General features: G+C 41.8%; 1 non-coding gene and 2 pseudogenes across 1 annotated transcript; all 3 read left to right on the forward strand.

Annotated features, from left to right (window-relative positions):
* The first annotated feature begins 1,078 nt into the window (after positions 1-1,078).
* LOC149517751 (18S ribosomal RNA) lies at positions 1,079-2,905 on the forward strand (annotated as a pseudogene).
* Positions 2,906-3,195: 290 nt separating this feature from the next.
* Positions 3,196-3,351, forward strand: LOC149517752 (5.8S ribosomal RNA; annotated as a pseudogene).
* Positions 3,352-3,569: 218 nt separating this feature from the next.
* On the forward strand, positions 3,570-6,917 carry LOC149517753 (25S ribosomal RNA). The gene has a single exon (XR_016344422.1). It is a non-coding gene; the product is annotated as a 25S ribosomal RNA (ribosomal RNA).
* The last annotated feature ends 13,220 nt before the right edge of the window (positions 6,918-20,137 follow it).

Here is a 20,137-nt window from a genome sequence, read left to right on the forward strand (position 1 = left end):
CCATGAAAATGCCTAGGCCTAATCGAGCCCATGCATGTAACTGATGCTACCCAAGGCCTTAGGAACAAGTTCCTGAATCAGCCAATGTCTTATTTGAATGGTGACAATAAAGTTTGGTTGTACAGTCTTGGCCAGACTAAGCATTGAGGGTATATGCCACTGTTGCCTATTGGATGGCAGGGGTAGTCTCATGGACATTGCTTGTGTTTCTCCCATGCCAAGCAGTTGTGGCATGGCCTCACACATTGTTTCATCTACTAGCTTATTGAATAATTGATTGGGTGTTATAGACCAGTGTGTGTGGATACTACCACTTGTAGTAATAAGCATAGGAGTGGTGCTACAATTTTGCATGTTAGTAGGCTCTAAGCTTGATGCATCAAACTATTGACCTATCATCCATTTCAATCTACCCCTATGTGGTCATCATACCTTGAGGGTGCAATTAGGATCCTATGCCGCATGTCGAAATAAATGGAAATTGGATGTCTTACTATCTCTCATCAATCTTATGTCCTTAGGGACTACGAGTCAGACCTCAATCATGCTATGCCATTGTTGCCTATTGGATGGTAGGGGCAGTCTCGTGGACATTGCTTGTGTTTTTCCCATGCCAAGCAGTTGTGGCATGGCCTCACACATTATTTCATTTCTTTGCTCGTCGAATACTCGATTGGGTGGGTTATAGACCAGTGTGTGTGGATGCTATCACTTGTAGTAATAGGCATAGGAGTGGTGCTATGGTTGTGCATGTTGGTAGGCTTCAAGCTTGATGCATCAAACTATTGACCCATCATCCATTTCAATCTACCCCTATGTGGTCATCATACCTTTAGGGTGCAATTAAGATTCGATGCTGCATACCGAAATCAATGGAAATTGGATGTCTTGCCATACCTCATCAATTTTATGTCCTTAGAGGCTATGAGTCAAAACTCAATCATGCCTTATGACCCAATTATGCCACCCAAACCTCCATGGCTGCATTGGTGCACTGGTGTTCGATAGTGCTCTTAGATGTGGAACATTTTGTGGGCATGGGCTCTCGACCTTATTCATCTAATGCTATGCATTTTATGTGCTTGACATACAAGATGTTTGTGCTTCATGTTGGCTCCCTTCATTGCTTAGTTGGTGCATTGAGGCCTATGTGGTGTTATAAACTAATTCAGATTGTGAAACTATGAATGGCTTATTAAATTAGTTATAGATTATTTGATGGTATCTATTACTTGGATAACCATAGTAATACTAGAGCTAATACGTGCATAAACCTAAACTTCTAAAAGGGATGCATTTATTAGATAAAAGGTCGACGCGAGCTTTGCCCATTGTTTTGATGATTCATGATAACTTGATGGATTGCATGGCCTTAGTGTTGTGCTAGCAACACATCATTCAAAATTTTGCCCTATGAAGTTTCGATGCTAGGATAGTGGCCTACTATAGTGGTGATTGGTGATGGAGAGTTAGGGTTTGATTCTGGAGAGGGAGCTTGAAAAATAGCTACCATATCCAAGGAAGGCAGTAGGAGCAGAAATTACCTAATCTTGACACAGGGAGTTATTGACAATAAATAATAATATTAAGCTTTATGAGTTTAGCAATTGGAATAAGCACAATCTAAATCCTTTAGCGATGATCCATTAGAGGGCAAGTTTGGTGCCAGTAGCCATAGTAATTCTAACTCCAATAGCACAAATTTAAGTTGTTACAGTTAAAAAGCTCATAGTTAGAGCTAGGGTTAAGTCATCTAGTCTACCTCACAATAAGCATCGATTTACTTGTCCCTACTACTAGCGATGTACCCTTGGCCTTAACTGGCTAGGTCATTCCTCTGACACTGCTACTTTGAAGAAATTAGAGTGCTTAAAGCAGGCCCTTGCTTGTATGCATTAGTATGGGATAACATCATAGGATTTTGGTCATATTGCATTGGCCTTCGATATCAGAGTAATGATTAACAGAGACAATCAGAGGCATTTGTATTTCATAGTCAAAGGTGAAATTCTTGGATTTATAATAGACAAACAACTACAAAAGCATTTACCAAGGATATTTTTATTAATCAAGAATGAAAGTTAGGGGCTAGAACATGATCAGATACCATCCTAGTCTCTACCATAAATGATGTCGACCAGGGATCAATGGCTGTTACTTTTAAGACTCTATTGGTACCTTATGTGAAATCAAAGTTTTTGGGTTTCAAGGGGAATATGGTCAGAGGGCTAAAACTTAAAGGAATTGATAGAAAGGCACCACCGAGAGTGGAGCCTATAGCTTAATTTCACTCAACATGGGAAAACTTACCCGATCTACACATAGTAAAGATTGACAGATTGAAAACTTTTTCTTGATTCTATGGGTGGTGGTGCATGGCCATTCTTAGTTGGTAGAGTGATTTGTCTAGTTAATTCTGTTAATGAACAAGATCTCAACCTACTAACTAGCTACACGGATGTGATTCTTCATGGCTAGCTTCTTAGAGGGACTATGGCCATTTAGGCTAAGGAAGTTTGAGGGAATACTAGGTCTATGACACCCATAGATGTTCTGGGCTGCTCATACACTATACTGATATATTGAACAAGTTTATAGCCTTGGCTGACAGGCTCGAGTAATCTTTGAAATTTCATCATGATGGGGATAGATCATTGCAATTGTTAGTCTTCAAAGAGGAATTCCTAGTAAGTGTGAGTTTTTAGCTCATGTTGACTATGTTCTTGCTCTTTGTACACACCGCCTATCACTCTTACTGATTGAATGGTCTGGTGAAGTATTTGGATCATGGTGATATGGATGGTTCATTATCAAAGATGCTTAAGAAGTCCATTGAACCTTATCATTTAGAGGAAGGAGTAGTCATAACAAGGTTTTCATAAGTGAAACTTTAAAAGGATCATTATCGAAACCTACTCAATGAATGACCCATAAACAAATTAATGAAACATTTAGGGATGAGGGTGCCTTTATGCCCTAAGCCCCTTTCTACCTCATGCATGTGCAGCGGTTGATTCATTTTGCCTTCTAAGTGGGTGACACAATTGGTATCATTGCCTATGGCTGAATAATGAACCCCTGACATGAATCACACCAATGAACCCTAATGAAAAAGCGCATGTGTGCCATTGCCATCCCATTTATGATGTGTGTGAGGGCAACACCATGACTCTTTCTATCATGAAAAACCAAAATGACTATTTGCAATAGATATCTTGGCTCTCTCATTAATGACGAATGTAGCAAAATGTGATACTTGGTGTGAATTGTAGAATCCCATGAATGATTGAATCTTTGAATGCAAGTTGCTTCCCATTCCATTAGGCCAAGGGCATGTCTACCTGGGTGCCATGCATTGTTGCCCTTCCACCCCTTGCCCATTGGGCATTTGGTGAAGGGGCCTCCCATGATCTAATTGATCATGGTTGACCCAAAAGTGAGTCCTTGGCAATGACAACACCAACCATTAGTAGTAAAGCTCTTGATGTGCCTCATCTCCTATGACATGCACTCATTGTATATCTGGACCCCATCAGGCCCCTTGCATCACTCGATCAATGCTTGCATCACCACCCTAGGTCAAGTGAGATTACCCACTAAGTTTAAGCATATCAATAAGCGATGGAAAAGAAACTTACTAGGATTCCTCTAGTAATGGCAAGCAAACTAGGAAGAGCTTAGCTTAAGAGTCAGGCACCCCTAGCATCCGAATTGTAGTCTAGAGAAGCATCTTTAGTGGCAGACTAAGCCTAACTCCACTAGGAAGGGGCAATAAAAAGGTAAGATCCCTATTGTGCCTGGACTTTATCCCACAATGAGGTGCAGTCCGTGAGTTAGGTTGTTTGGGAATGCAACCCAAATCAAGCAGTAAATTTTATCTAAGGCTAAACGCAGGTGAGTGACCGATAGCAAAAAAGTACCGCAAAGGAAAGATGAAAAGGTCTTTGAAAAGAGATTCAAATAGTGCTTGAAATAGTTATGAGGAAAGTAAATAGGGGTTGGGTATGCACCTTGGTCAGACATGGAATGGTGAGAGCCAATCTGTAGATCGACTCGAAGTATGTACCGATACGGGTCATGGTGGCGGCCTAAGCCTGGGCTTTCAATATGCCTATGGAGATGTCATTTTTGTAATTGTGGAATGCAACACAAGTCATCTCAGTGTACCTGTAGGCTCTCCATCTGACCTATCTTGAAACATGAACCAAAGAGTCTGACATGTGTACAAGTCAACAAGCTAGAAAACATATAAGGTGCAAGAAAGCTAATTGGTGAGATCTTTCATGGGTGCACCACTTACTGACCTTGATCTTTTGAGAAGGGTTCGAGTGTATGCATGCCTGTTGGGATCGAAAAAACGGTAAACTATGCTCGAGTAGGGTAAAGCTAGAGCAAACTCTGATGGAGGCCTATAGTGATATCAACGTGCAAATCATTCGTCTGACTTGGGTTTAGGGTTGAAAGACAAATCGAACCATCTAGTAGCTAGTTGCCTTTGAAGTTTCCCTCAAGATAGCAAGATCCCTTAGCAAGTTCTATAGGGTAAAGCCAATGATTAGAGGCATCAAGAATGCAATGCCCTCATCCTACACTCAAACTTTAAATAGGTAGGATGGTGCAGCTATTTCATTGAGTCGTGCCATAACTCGAGAGCTCTAAGTGGGCCATTTTTGGTAAGCAAAACTAGCAATAAGGGATGAACTGGAAGTTGAGTTATGGTGCCCAACTGCATGCTAACCTAGAACCCATAAAGAGTGTTGGTCGATTAAGATTGTAGGATGGGGATCATGAAAGTTGAAATCCACTGAGTGTGTAACAACTTACCTATCAAATTAACTAGCCTAAAAAATAGATGCCATTTAAATGTGTGACCTATACGCAACTATCAGGGCAAGGGCAAAGGCTAGGCCCCAATGAGTAGAAGGGCATGATGGTCACTATAAAACCTAGGGCATGAGCCCCGTGGAGCAGCTTCGGTGCAAATCTTGGTGGTAATAGCAAATATTCAAATGAGAACATTAAATGCTAAAAAGGGGAAAAGTTCCATGTGAATTACACTTGCACATGGGTTAGTCAATCCTAAGAGATGGGGGAAGCCCATCTGATAGTGTGTCTAATGTGAGCTTTAAAAGGGAATTGAGTTAAAATTCTTAAGCCAAGATCATAGGTTGACGACAATATTAGGTAGTCTAGAGGGTTGGAGGGGGCCTTGGGAAGAGTTATCTTTTCTATTTATGGCCTGCCCACCCAAGAAATGGTTCAGCCAAAGATAGGGTCCAGCAATTGAAAGAGCATCATAATTCACATGGTGTTTGGTGTGCCCTCAGTGACCTTTGAAAATCTAAAGGATTGAGTGCTCTCCATGCCTGGTCATATTCATAATCACATCACTCTCCAAAGAGAATAGCCTCTAATCAACGGAAGAATGTAGGCAAGGGAAGTTGGCAAAATGGATCCATAACCTCAAGAAAAGGATTGGCTTTAAGGGATAGGCACGGGGTCCTAATCCCAAACTCATCGACTGTCGATGCACTACTCAAGCTGCTCTTATGGCAACAGTAGGTCATTGTGTGTTGATCAAGGATGGACTTGGAAAGGCTTCCTTGAGGGCTTTCCCCAAGCAATGAATAGTCGACTTAGAATTGATGTGGACAAGGGGAATCTAACTATTTAGTTAAAACAAAGCATTACAATAGTCCCTACGAATACTCATGCAATGTGATTTCTGCCCAATGCTCTAAATGTCAAACTGAAGAACTCAACCAAGTAAGGGTAAACGATAGGACTAACTCTGACTGTCTTATGGTGGCCAAATGCCTCATCATCTAATCAGTGAGCACATGAATGGATTAACATAATTCCCATTGTCCTTATCTACTATCCAATGAAACCACAATCAAATGAATGGGCTTGGCAAAATCAGCAAGGAAAAAGACCCTATTCAGCTTGACTCTAGTCCAACCTTTTGAAATGAATTGAGAGGTGTAGGATAAGTGGGAGCGCTAAGTCAAAATTGAAATACCACAACTTTTAACATTATTTTACTTATTCCATGAATCAGAGGCTGGGCAGAACCCCTTCTATTTAGCCTAAGGCCAACCTTGATCGATCAATTAAGGTAAAAAACATTGTCAGGTGGGGAGTTTGGTTGGGGTAACACATCTGTTAAAAGATATTATAGGTGTCCTAAGATGAGCTCAACGAGAATAGAAATCTCATATGGAACAAAAGGATAAAAGCTCATTTGATTTTGATTTCCAGTACAAATAAACTATGAAAGCATGGCCTGTTAATCTTGTAAACCTTTAGAATTTGAAGCTATAGGTGTTAGAAAAGTTATCAGAAGGATAACCAGCTTATGATAGACAAGTGTTCATAGTGAAGTTGCTTTTTGATCCTTCAATGTTGGCTCTTCCTATCATTGTGAAGCAAAATTCACCAAGTGTTAGATTGTTCACCCACCAATAAGGAATTGAGCTAGGTTTACACTGTCATGAGATAGGTTAGTTTTACCATACTAATGGTAGCGTCACAATAATAATTCAACCTAATACGAGAGGAATCATTGATTCGCGCATTTGGTTATCCCACTTGGTTGAAAAGCTAGTGGCATGAAGCTACCATGCGTTTGATTATGACCGAATGCCTCTACATTAGAATCTAGGTTAGAAGGGACACATGCATCTGTCACCCAACTATCAACCAATAGTAGGGGCCTATGCCTTGAAGGGAACATGTCATAGGTGTAGCACCCATAGCAAACAAGCCATACGAGCCTCCTTGGAGCTCAATTCCTATCGAGTGGTGGGAAAAATCCTTTGTAGATAACTTAAATACACGATAAGGTATTGTAAGTGGCAGAGTGGCATTGTTGCCATGATCCACTGAGATTCAACCTTTTTGTTGCATTGATTCACCCCTCCCCCTACCATAGCCACTGAAGTCCTCTCACTTTATTTATTTTTTCACCACACCTCTCTAGGGATGGGGATGAATGGTGTTCTTCATTGCAATTGATTTAGTCAGGTGATAATGTCCCTTCCTTGAGCATACAAGTAAACAACAATTAAATGCTCTTGGTATTTGTTACAGTGATCGACTCACTTTTGGTGTAGGCACTTGCCTCGAACTCCATCGACACATGCTGGCCCCAATGCATGTTGTTGCCTCAAGCACCATCGACAACATTTGGCCCTTGGTTGGTGTAGTCAATTGCATCCAACACCATTTGTAGATGCTAGCCCATTGGTGTGAGATGTTACCTTAGACACCAAAGCTAGATCCTGGCACTTACCTCGACCATCATCGATATAAGTGGGCCCTTGTTATGGGTTGTTGCCTCAAACACCTCTTTGGTAAATGCTGACACTTGGTGCAGCATGTGTACCATGAACCTTCCACCCAAGGCACTTGTCTGCCCCTCGATTACCATTGACACTAAATGATGCTCGGTGCATGGGTTATAGGCTCTAATCTCAAGCCAAACTCCATGCAAATTGATCCCATCGGCCTAAGTCAGCCTACAAAACTCAAGTGCTCAACATAATTCGAGCTTGTCAAAGATTGTGTTGCTGTGTTAGGCCCTTCTAGAAGCCCTCAAATATGATCCTCCTAGGACTTCGTTCAAGTGGGCCCACACCTTGGTATGACCATGCACCCCCACCTAGGCCTGACCATGCACTCACACCTCGGTCATCAATGCCCGTACCTAGTTCTAACTATGTGCCTATGCATCACTTATCAATGCCTGCACCTGGGCATGGCTTAATTTTGCCAAATTTGAACACTGTGTATGAGCCTTTTGAGTTTTGATTACTGCTCATACCACTGTTCTATGCTAGTTCCTCGTGACCTAGGCCTCGTGACCTAGGCCTTCAGGCTTGTCCCCTTAATTGTTGTACCTTGTCTCGCTAGAACTCGAACTGCTCCTTGACTTGGAGAGAACCATTGGGCTAGGACCAGCTTGTATATTATGACACATGCATATAACTCAACCACCATTGAGACAAGTTGGCCCTTGGTCTTAGTGCATGCTTCAACCATCATCAGCAAATGTTGGCCCTTTGTGTAGGTAATTCCTTCAATCACCATTGCAACATGCTAGGTTGTGCACTATGCAAGGGTATCCTATGCCCGGGCCATGCACCATGCACACCACTACCGGGCAGTAGGTAGGGTCAAGCCTATCTTCAAATTTTTATTGTCTTAATGGCATTTTTATGGCTCATAAATTCATATAGGCACTCACCAATGCCCACACTAAGACCAAGCTCAATTTTGTTGAACATGACACCATGCTTGAGCATCCAAAGTCTTGATCACTACCCATACCATTGTTCTGGGTTGGTTCCCTATGATTTGTGCCTCTTATAGGCCTCTAGGCTTGGTTTTCCCTAATTGTCGAAACCTATCCCGCTAGAACTAGAACTGCTCCATACTTAGAAAAAATCCCTAGGCTTGGACCAACTTGCAGACCATGACACATACACATGCCTCGACCACCAATGGGACATGTTGGCTATTAGTCTCGGCACATGTTTTGACCACCACTAGCACATGTTGGGTTACGCACCACGCACGAGTATCCTAGACCCAAGCCATGCACCTTTTGTACCATGATCAGGTAGTAGGTGGGTTCAAGCACATCTTAATATTTCTACCATGCCAATGCCATTTTTATGGCTTGTAAATTCATACAAGCACTTATTAGCAACCACACTTAGGCTTGGCTCAATTTTTCCAAACATAAACACTGTGGCTAAGCCTCTAAAGTCTTGAACACTACCCATACCGTTGTTCCACGTTAGTTCCTTGTGACTTGGGCCTCATTAAGCCTCAAAGCTTGGTCTCCATGGCTATTAGATCCTGTCCTATAAGAGTAGGGACTGCTCCTCTACTCAAAGAGAACCCTTGGACCTAGACTACCTTGTAGACCATGACACATGCACATGACTCAACCACCATCGAACAAGTTGGCCCTTGGTTTTGATATATGCTTTGACCACCATTGGCACATGCTAGCCTTTTGTGTGGAAAATTTTCTTAAGCACCAATAACACATGCTACATCATACCCCACATGTTGGTAACTTGGGCCTGGGCCAGGCAACAAGTGCACCACGATCGGGTAGTGGGTGGGTTTAGGAGCATCTTCGTATTTTTGTCATACCAATGTCATTTTTATTGCTTGTAAATTCATAAAAGCTCTCACCAACATTCGCACCTAGGCCTGGCTCAATTCTGCTAAACATGAACACCATGCCTGAGCCTTTGGAGTCTTGATCACTACCTATACCATTGTTCTAGGTTAGTTCCCTATGACTTGGGCCTCTAATAGGCCTCAAGGCCTAGTCCTTTTGGCTATTGGACCCTATGTCGCTAGAACTAGAACTACTCCTTGACTTGGAGAAAACCTTTGGGCCTGGACTAGCTTACGAACTGTGACACATGCCCAAGCCTCGACCATTATTAGGACATGTTGGCCTTTGGTTTCGACACATGTTTTGACCATGTGCACCACATGCTGGTGTCTTGGGCCTAGACCATGCACTATGTGCACCACGACTAGGCAGTAGGTGGGTTCAGGCACATCTTTATATTTTTACCATGCCAATGCCATTTTTATAGCTTGTAAATTCATATAAGCACTCACTAGTGCCCACACCTAGGCTTGGCTCAATTCTGCCAAATAAAAATGCCATGTATGAGCCTCTAGAGTCTTAATCACTGCCCATACCACTATTTTGGGCTAGCTCCTTGCAACCTGCACCTCTTATAGGCCTTAAGACTTGGTCTTCTAGCTATCAAACCTTGTCCCACTAAAACTAGAACTACTTAGCTTAAAGAGAACCTTTGGGCTAGACCAGCTTGTGAACTATGAAACATGTGCATGCCTCGACCACTATTAGGACATGTTCACCCTGGGTCTTGGCATATGCTTTGACCACCATCAGCACATGCAGGGCTATGCACCACACATAGGTATCCTAGGCTTGAGCCATGCACCATGCACACCATAATTTAGCAATAGGTAGGTTCATGCACATCTTCATATTTCTGCCATGCTAATGCCATTTTTATGTCTTGTAAATTCATATAAGCACTTACTGATGCCTGCATCTGGGATTGGTTTAATTTGACCAAACATGAACACTGTGCCTAAGCCTCTAAAGTCTTGATCATTGCCCATACCACTATTTTGGGCTAGCTCCTTGTGACCTAGGCCTCAAGGCCTTGTCTTTCTGGCTATTAGACCCTTTGCCACTTGAACTAGAACTGCTCTTCAGCTTGAAAGGAACCCCCGAGCTTGGACCAACTTATGGACTGTGACACATGCACATGCTTCGACTACCATCAAGACATGTTAGCCTTTGGTCTTAGCATATGCTTTGATCAACATCAACACATGCTAATTATGCAGGTAGTCCCTTCAAACACCATTAGCACATGCTGGGCTATGCACCATGCATGGGTATCCTGGGCCTAAGCTATGCACCATACACACCATGGCTGTGCAACAGGTGGTTTAGGCACATTTTCGTATTTTTTCCATGCCAATGCTATTTTTATTGCTTGTAAACTCCTATAAGCATTCACCAGTGCCTGCACTTGGGCTTGGCTCAATTCTGTTACTATGCTTGAGCCTTTGGTGTCTTGATCATAGCCCATACCTTTGCTCTCTGTTAATTTCTCATGACTCGAGCCTTTAGTAGGCCTCAAGGCCTAGTCCTCTTAGCTGTCAGACCTTATCCCACTAGAATTGGAACTACTTCTTGACTCAGAGAGAATCTTTAAGCCTAGACCAGTTTGCAAACCATGACACATGCACATGCCTTGACCACTGTCAGGACATGTTGGCCTTGTCTTGGCACATGCTTAAACCACCATTGGCACATGTTAGCCCTTTATGTGAGCAGTTCCCTCAAACACCATCAGCACATACTAGGTTGCACAGTACACGTAGGTATCCTCGACTTAAGTAGCACACCATGTGCACCATGATTGATTGATAGGTGGGTTCAAGTACATCTTCATATTTCTACCAAGCCAATGCCATTTTTTGTCTTGTAAATTCATATAAGCACTCACCAGTGCTCGTATTTAGGCCTGGCTAAATTTTTTTATACCTGAACATCGTGCCTAAAACTCTAGAGTCTTGATCAATCCTCGTACCATTATTTTAGGCTAGTTCCCAATGACTTGGGCCTTTAGTATGCCACAAGGCCTAGTCCCCCTAGCTGTCAAACCCTATCCCACTAGAACTGGAACTACTTTTCAACCTAGAGACCAGCTTGCAAACCATGACACATGCATATTCCTCAACCACCATTGGCACCCAATGACCCTTAGTGCATGCACATGCCTTAACCACCATTGAGACATGTTGGCCCTTGGTCTCGGCCCATGTGTCAACCACCATTGGCCATGTTGGCCCTTGATGGGGGTTGTTGCCTTGACACTATCGCCAAATGTTGGCACTTGGTGTGACATAGGTACTTAACGCTTGCACCACTCTTCTATCCCTCCTAAGGCACTTGTTTACCCTTAGAATGCCATAGACACAAAATGATGCTTGGTGCATGTGTGGCAGTCTTGATCTTAAGCTAAACTTCATGTGGCCTTAGATAGGGAATTGACACCATGTGCCTGAGTTAGCCTATGAAACTCAAGTGCTCAGCATAATTCTAGCTTATCAAAGATTGTGCTATAGTATTGGGCCTTTTAAAAGCCCCTAAATCTGATTTGCCTAGGACTATGTTTAGGCATGCTTGCACCTAGGTTTGACCTGCACCCGTACCTTGATCATCAGTGCCCTTTCTTGGTTCTAACTGTGTGCCCATGCATCACTTACCAGCACTCGCACTTGGGTTTGACTCAATTTTGCCAAACTTGAACACCATGCCTAAACCTCTGGAGCTTTGATCATTGGCCATACCATTATTCTATGCTAGTTTCCCATGACCTAAGCCTCCAGTATACCTCAAGGCTTGGTCCCCTTGGCTATCAGACCCTGTTACACTAGAACTGGAATTACTGTTTGACTCAGAGGGAACCCTTGGCTTGGACAGCTTGCAAACTGTGACACAAGAATTTGCCTTGACCACTATTAGTGCATGTGTTATAGCCTACATGAGAGTTACCTGATGCTGAGCCTGAGGACCATTTGAGAGAAGCTTCTAGAAAGCCTAAAGAAGATGGTGCAAGCACTATAGGTGCAAAGGCTCTAGATAAGCTTGGACACAAGCCAAGTGCATGGGTGCAAAACCTTTTAGAAGAGCTAGATATAAAATTTGGTATGGTTACTATAGCACTAAGTAGGGAAGCTTTTGGAAGCCCTGAGGTATAGGCACTCTACGAGAGAGCCTGAAACTTTCTAGACCTGGTGTGCCACAAAGTGTTTGGAACTAGCTCCTTTCTAAAAATTCCCTAACCGACCTTGTATATGTCTAGAGGCCTTGGAACCCTTTAGAATGTATATAAGATTCACATACTTGGCTCCGTAGTGACCACATAGGCCATTAGGGATCAAGTATAAATAGAGTGGCCTTTTTCCCCATAGGACCAACTCATAAACTAGTGAACTTGTGAACCAACAAAGCTTTTCAAGCACATTTGTACATAAGCCACATTATTATAGCAATAGAAAGGTTCTTGGGTTCTTTCACTAGTGCCTTCTTAGTGTGCTATAGTGTTTGATTGTCTTTAGGGTCCAATTAGTCCTTGGTGAATGGCACATTCACTCAACCTAGTTAAAGGTTAACTTAGGCATATATGGATGGTAGTTTTTTGCCTAAGGCCACATAGTTACAAGGCTTAAGATCAAAGCCTATGACAATTGGTATTAGAGCACAGTTTGGTGTGTGATCCTGATCTAAGACAATGTTTACTTCCAAGATAAGCCACCAACATGTTGAGGGGCAAAAGGCTCACAAGACACACTATTGGAAATGGCAAAAAAGGTACTAGTAGGGACATGATCTTAGCCTTTAATGCTCAGTTGGCCAAGGTGGAGTTGGTCGTAGTTGAAATACAAGACAAGTACAAAGACTAAATGGAGGAATTAGTCTTAGCTAGAAAGAAGATCATGGAAGAGTTAAGGCAAACACTTTTCAAAGAGATCAAAAGCCTCACCCATAAGAACTCCACCCTAAAGGCCCTGGTCGAAGCCATAAGGAAGGAGATAGAGTAGCTCAAGAAGAGGCTCTCCATATATGAGGTACCATAAGGGAGGCATACTCACAATAGCTCCTAAGACTAGGTTGGAAGTCCCAAGCCAAACAAGTTTAAGGGCACATGGTCTGCAAAGGATGTAAATAACTTTTTATAGGCCAAGGAGCAGTATTTGCATACAATGGGCATCAAGAAAGATGCTACTAAGGTAACTACTACATCTATGTATCTTGTAGATAACACATTTTTATGGTGGTGTCATTGGTCCAAGGAGGCCAAATGTAGGGTTACTATAATTGAAACATAGGAGGAGCACCAAAAGGAGTTTAGGCAATAGTTTTACCCATAATAGGCTGTGGAAGAGGCACACATAAAGCTATAGTGGTTTACCTAATGTGGAAAGGTGTGGGACTATGTTTGAGAGTTCTTAAAACTTATGCCCCAATTTCCCAACCATGGGGAGGATGAGGCCCTTTAGGCATTTATGGATGGGCTCAAGCCATGGGCTAAGTAAGGGCTAAGGAAGATGGGTGTCCAAGACCTCACCTAAGCCATGACAGCCATTGAATTCTTAGTGAAATTCAAGAAAAATGACAAGTCTAAGTTTTCCATGGCTAAGGGCAAAAGTAAAAAGCGAGGGAGACAAGAAGAAGGATAAATGACCAATGACCAAGGATGGACCCATGACCTATTTTCTTTATGATGGTCAATACTAAGCCAAGGACTATCCTAATAGAGCCAAACTCATGGCCATTTTCAAAAGGTATGAGAAACAACCTAAAAAGCAAGGAATGAAGCTTGGTTTGATCTTGCTAAGTTTTATCTTGGCAAATAAGGGGCACAAGAGAAAATGGCTCATGTTTACCAAAATCTCATTATGGGCAAGTGCTTAAATGCCCTGGTAGACACAAGTGCATCTGATCTTTTCATGTTCAAAAGATTGGCAAATAGACTAAGGCTCAAGGTTAAGAAAAAAGCTAGATGGATTAAGACCATTAACTCTAAAGAGGTTTTGATCGTAGGCATGGCACAAAGAGTCGAATTAGAACTTGGTGCATGGAAAAGCAAGGAATCCATCGAGGTAAACCCACTTGATGGCTATGACTTTATTATCTATTTAGATTTCCTTGACAGGATCAATGCACTCTTTGTTCCCTTTGTCAACTACATTTACATCTTTGACCATCGATGCCAATGCATTGTCTTAGTGAAATGAGAGCAAGGGACTAGAACCATGGTACTATCACCTATCTAACTTGCCAAGGGCATGGGAAAAGACAACACCACCTTTGAGGTGCTAGAGGTGTTTAAGTCATTCAAGGATGAAATGCCTATAGAACTGCCAAGAGACTACCACCTAAGTGAGAGGTAGACCATAAGATCAAGCTACTTTCTAATGCCAAGCTACCAGTCTAAGCCCCATATAGGATGTCACCTCTAAAGCTAGAGGAGCTAAAGAGACAACTTAAAGAGCTTCTAGATGCAAGGTTCATCAAGCCCTTTAAAGCTCTATATGGTGTACTAGTCTTATTTTAGTAGAAGCACATGGGTCCTTTTGAATGTGCATCAACTACCAAGTGCTTAATAAGCTTACGATGAAAAACAAGTATCCCATTCCCTTCATTGCTGACTTGTTTGACTAGCTGGGAGAAACATGATGGTTCATTAAGCTAGATCTAAAATTGGGATACTATTAAGTAAGGATAGTCAAAGTTAATGAATAAAAGACACAAATATGACTTGCTATGAGGCATATAAGTTCCTAGTCATGCCTTTCAGTTTGATGAATGCACCCATGACATTTTGCATGCTGATGAACAAGGTACTACAACCTTTCCTTAACCAATTTATTGCTGTATACCTTGATTATATTGTTATCTATAGTCGAACACTCGATGAAGATGTGGATCACTTGTGGTAGGTGTTCCAAGTACAAAAGAGAATGAACTATATGTAAAAAAGGAGAAATGTACATTCGCCCAGCATGAGGTCTCATTCTTAGGCCATATTATGGAAAATGGCCAGATTTGGATGAATGTTGACAAGGTCCATGCAATCCAACAGTGGAAGTTGCCAACTAAGGTCATGGAGTTGTAGTCATTCCTTGGTCTGACAAGTTGCTATCAACACTTCATAAAGGTGTACTAATCCATTATAGCACCCTTGATCGACATGCATAAGAAAAGATAAGTTTAGGAATGGAGTCTCGAGAGCCAAGAAGCCTTCGATCGCCTAAAGTAACCTATCACACCAAGCCATATAAGGTACACACTAATGCATCCAAATTTGCTATTGGAGGTGTGTTGATGCAAGACCGACACCCAATTGCCTTCAAGAGTAAAATGCTCAATGAGACCAAGCATCAATATATGATTTAAGAGAAAGAGATGATTGTCATAGTGCATTGCTTGTGCACATAAAGGCATTACTTGTTGGGAAGTAAGTTTGTGATGATAACCTACAATATGGTGACCAACTGCTTCTAAAGTCAGACGAAGCTTATTTTTAAACAAGCACATTTATAAGACTTTCTACCTGAGTTTGTTTTTGCCATAGAGTACAAGCCAGGAAGGGCCAATGTCATGGTTGATGCACTTAGTTGCAAGGTCAAACTAGTAGCAATCAATAGGCTAGATGGTTTTTTGGTGGCATATATCAAATATGGGTTGACCAAAGACTCCACAACCTAAACCTTGATCGAGTACATGAAGCAAGTGAAAACTAGATAGTTCTAGCTTAAAGGTGATCTACTTTACACCATGGGAAACTAATTCTTTGTCTTATAATTCGACAAGCTATGAAAGGAAGTCATGAAAGAGTGTCATGACTCATGATGAACAGGCAATCCAAGTGTGCACTACATCTTAGCCCTTGTTAAGGATCGATACTATTGGCCTAGGATAAGGGATGATGTGGAGGCCTATGCCAAAACTTGTCTTATGTGCCAAGAAAACAAGATACAACAAAAGTCCCCCACTGACCCCTTAGAACCACTATTGCTTTTTAAGCACCCATAAGAAAGTGTCTCCGTAGATTTTATTATTGGACTACCCAAGCTGGATTGTAGTGGTAGCATCTTTGTAATGGTGGACTGGTTCTCCAGGAATAGAACCTTCATTCCAGTAACTAAAGAATGCCCAGTGGAGGAAGTAACCCTATTGTTCCTTAAGAACCTGGTCAAGTATTGGGGTGTTCCTCAATCCATCATTAGTGATCGAGATCATCAATTTATGGGTGAGATCTAAAGTGAATTGGTCAGGCTCTTAGGGTCAAACTTGAGGTTTTGCACCATTGTGCACCCTTAGATGGATGGGCAAATTGAGAAGGTTAATGCCTTATTAGAGGTGCACCTCAAACACTATGTTAGTGCCTTCCAATGAGACTGGCCTAACCTGTCGGATGTATCTCAGTTCTCATAAAATCTTCAGTGAAGTGAGGCTATGAATAAAAGTCCTTTTGAGATTGTGATCAAATAGTAACCATGTATATCTAGTGCTATTACCTCAGGGTACACAAGATCGAACCCAACCACTTACAAATTTGGCAAGGCATGGCAAGAACAAGTCAATCTAGCCTAAGTGTGTCCAAATAAGGTAGCAAAGTGATTGAAAAAGTGGGATAATTGAAAGTGGTGGGACATGTAGAATTAAGTAGGGGACTAGGAACTAGTCAAGCTACACTTGGTGTTATGGTATCCAGGGATATAGAAGAGGCTTACTTATAGGTACAAAGGTCCTTTCAAAGTTCTAAAGTGAATAGCCAAGGATGCATACAAGCTTGAGCTTCCCCTAAGGCTCTTGGTACATCTAGGGTCTTATGTAAGTATGCTCAAGCCCTACTATAATGACTTGGATAATCCTTCTTAAAGCCAATCAAAGAGAGCACCAGTAGGCCCTTTATGATTGAAAGGTTGAGCATAACTTAGCCAACCATGAGGCAACACATGCCTAAGCATGAGTACTTAGTACAATGGAAAGGCTAGTCAGATAGTAAGATAAGCTAGAAGCCAGTTGAGGTATTATGGTAGTTCTAAAATCAGATTGATAAGTTCCATGAAGAAGACATGATGAGGGCATCAACAAAATAGATAGGGGAAAATGTCACACCATGCATCAGCAATATCAAGACTAAGGCTTGAGCACCGATGTTTAAAGGTTAGACCATCGATGAAGTACTAGTCTACAAGAATAAGTCCCTATGTGAGTTACTTGATGCTGAGCCTAACGACCATTTGGGAAAAGGTTCTAGAAAGCCTTAGAAAGATGATATAGGCACTATAGGTATGAAAGCTCTAGATAAGCATAGACACAAGCTAGATGCATGGGTGTAAAACCTTCTAGAAGAGCCAAATATGAAATAGGTATGGTTACTGTACCACCAAGTAGGGAAAAACCCAAGGCATGGGCACTTTATGAGAGAGCTTGGAACTTTCTAGACCTAGTGCACTACAGAGTGTCTGAGCCAACTCCTTTCTAAAAATTTCCTAACCGACCTTACATGTGTCTAAAGGCCTTGGAACCCTCTAAAATGTATATAAAAGTCATATACTTGGCTCCTTAGTGACCACATAGGCTATGGGGGTTCAAGTATAGATAGGGGTGCCCCCACCCCTGTGGGACTAACTCATGAGCTAGTGAACTTACGAACCAACAAAGCTCTTCAAGCATATTTGTACATATACCATATTGTTTAAGCAATAAAAAGGATCTTGTATTCTTTCACCAGTGCCTTCTTAGTGTGCTATAGTGTTTAATTATCTTTAGGGTCTGACTAGTCCTTAGTGAGTGGCACACTCAATGAACCTGGTTAAAGGTTGACTTAGGCATATATGGATGGTAGTTTCCCACCTAAGGCCACATGATTGCAAGGCTTAAGACTGAAGCCTATGATACATGCATATACCTTAACCACCATCAGGACTTGTTTGCCTTTTATCTTGGCACATGCTTTAACCATCATCGACATATGCTAGCCCTTGTGTGGGTAGTTACCTTAAACATCATTGACAAATGCTGAGCCATACACCATGCACACCTTGATCAGATAATAGGTAGGTTCAAGCACATCTTCATATTTCTACGAATCTAATGCCATTTTTATGCCTTGTAAATTCATATAATGGTCCCCTAAGCCTTCATGTGAAGTTTCATGGCAATATGAATCATTTTCTATTTTTCATAATTTTTAAAATTTTTTATGATTCAGGACTTTTTGCTTCAAGTTTGGTACATGTGATCCTTGTATTTTTCTTGGCATCCATAAAAAAATTCAACTAAAAAATCAAAGTGTAGAAGATTTTGTGGCCATTTGAAAAAAAAATGGACCTATTTCAGATACTTGAATGGCTACTCGCTGCGAACCTCTAAAAGCTCTTATGCTTTAAGGGGGAGTGAGTTGTTGAGGTTCTTTGGGGTATAAGAGGCCAAAAATGAAGGCCAAGGGCCAGTAGCTATTGCACATCTTTTGCACACACCCCTCGAGCCCCCACCTCAATTGCCAAAACCTTTAATACCATTAGTGAGGTTCTCTAGTGATGCTCTGGTGATGGTGCCCTAGGCAAAAAAATGTAGCACTGGCACATGCTCAAGCCCAGCTTGTGCATCATGGCCTATAATCAAACTTCAACCAAGGACTTACCATCAATGGCATATGTTAGTGCATGGTGCGGGCACATGCCTCTACCATCATTGGCACGTGTTGGTGCATGGTTCGAGCACATGTCTCGACCATAATTGGCATAAGCTACTTTTTGGTATAGGCACTTACCTTAACCACCATCAGCATAAGCTAGCCCTTGGTATGGGCATTTGTCTCGACCACTACTGGCATATACTGGCCTTTGGTGTGGGCACCTACTTTAATCAGCATCAGTAGAAAATTCCCCTTGGTGCAAGTAGTTACCTCGACTGCCATTGGCACATGCTATCCTTTTCTATGAGCACTTATCTCAAATACCATTAGCACATGCTTGGCCTTAATGTGGGCCTATGCCATGACCACTATTGACACCTATGAACTCTTAGTGTAGGATATGACTATTTGAAAATAGTGTCCCTATTTTAGATAGTTTAATGTTTACTACAAGTATATATGTAAAATCTTTCATGCTCTTCAAGGGATGGTTGTTCAGTTCCCTTTCCCCCCCCACAAAGGGAGTAGGTATGTGTAATAGGCCTGTCATTATGTATATCCATGCCAACATCCCTATAGAAAAATCTAGGTTGTGTATGCCTTTTGGTCATGCTATTTGGTGACTTCTTGCTTCGGTGACTTGTAGGCACCCATGGCCTAGATAGGCTAGCATGCATATAGAAATGTGCCTTGGCTATGCTGAGCTCAAGCTTGTGCCTATGGCTGATGCTACCCCAAAACCTAGAGGAAGTCCCTGAATAGGGTAGTAGCTCTTAGGGTGGTGTAAGCAGAAGCTATGGTCATAGGCTAGGTCTTGCCAAGTATTTTAAGTATTTGGCTATCTCATGGTCCTTTCCAACCACTGAAGGAGAGTGAGCATTGGTGAACCGACCATCAATGCAAATCTTAGTGGTAGTAGTAATTATTCAAATGAAAACTTTTAAGGTTGAAGTAGGGAAAAGTTCCATGTGAACAGCACTTGCACATGGGTTAGACAATCCTAGAAGATGGGGGAAGCCTGTTCAATAGCGTGTCTAGCATAAGCTTGGAAAACTAATTGAGTTAAAATTCCTAAACCAAGATGCAATGATTGACAGTAAGATTAGGGAGTTTGAGACATTAGGGGGCTTTAGGAAGAGTTATCTTTTCTATTTAATAGCCTCCCTGACCTAAAAATGGCTCAGTTAGAGGTAAGGTCTAGTGGCTAGAAAAGCACTATATGTCACATGGTGACTAGTATGCCCCTGATGACCTTTGAAAATCTAGAAGATCAAGTGTTGTCCATGCCCATCATATTCATAACCACATATGGTTTCCAAGGTGAATAGCCTCTAGTC

Source organism: Durio zibethinus, chromosome 8 (genome assembly GCF_047325235.1).
Source record: "Durio zibethinus cultivar Kanyao isolate XHJ-2024 chromosome 8, ASM4732523v1, whole genome shotgun sequence".
NCBI classification, from domain to species: Eukaryota; Viridiplantae; Streptophyta; class Magnoliopsida; order Malvales; family Malvaceae; genus Durio; species Durio zibethinus.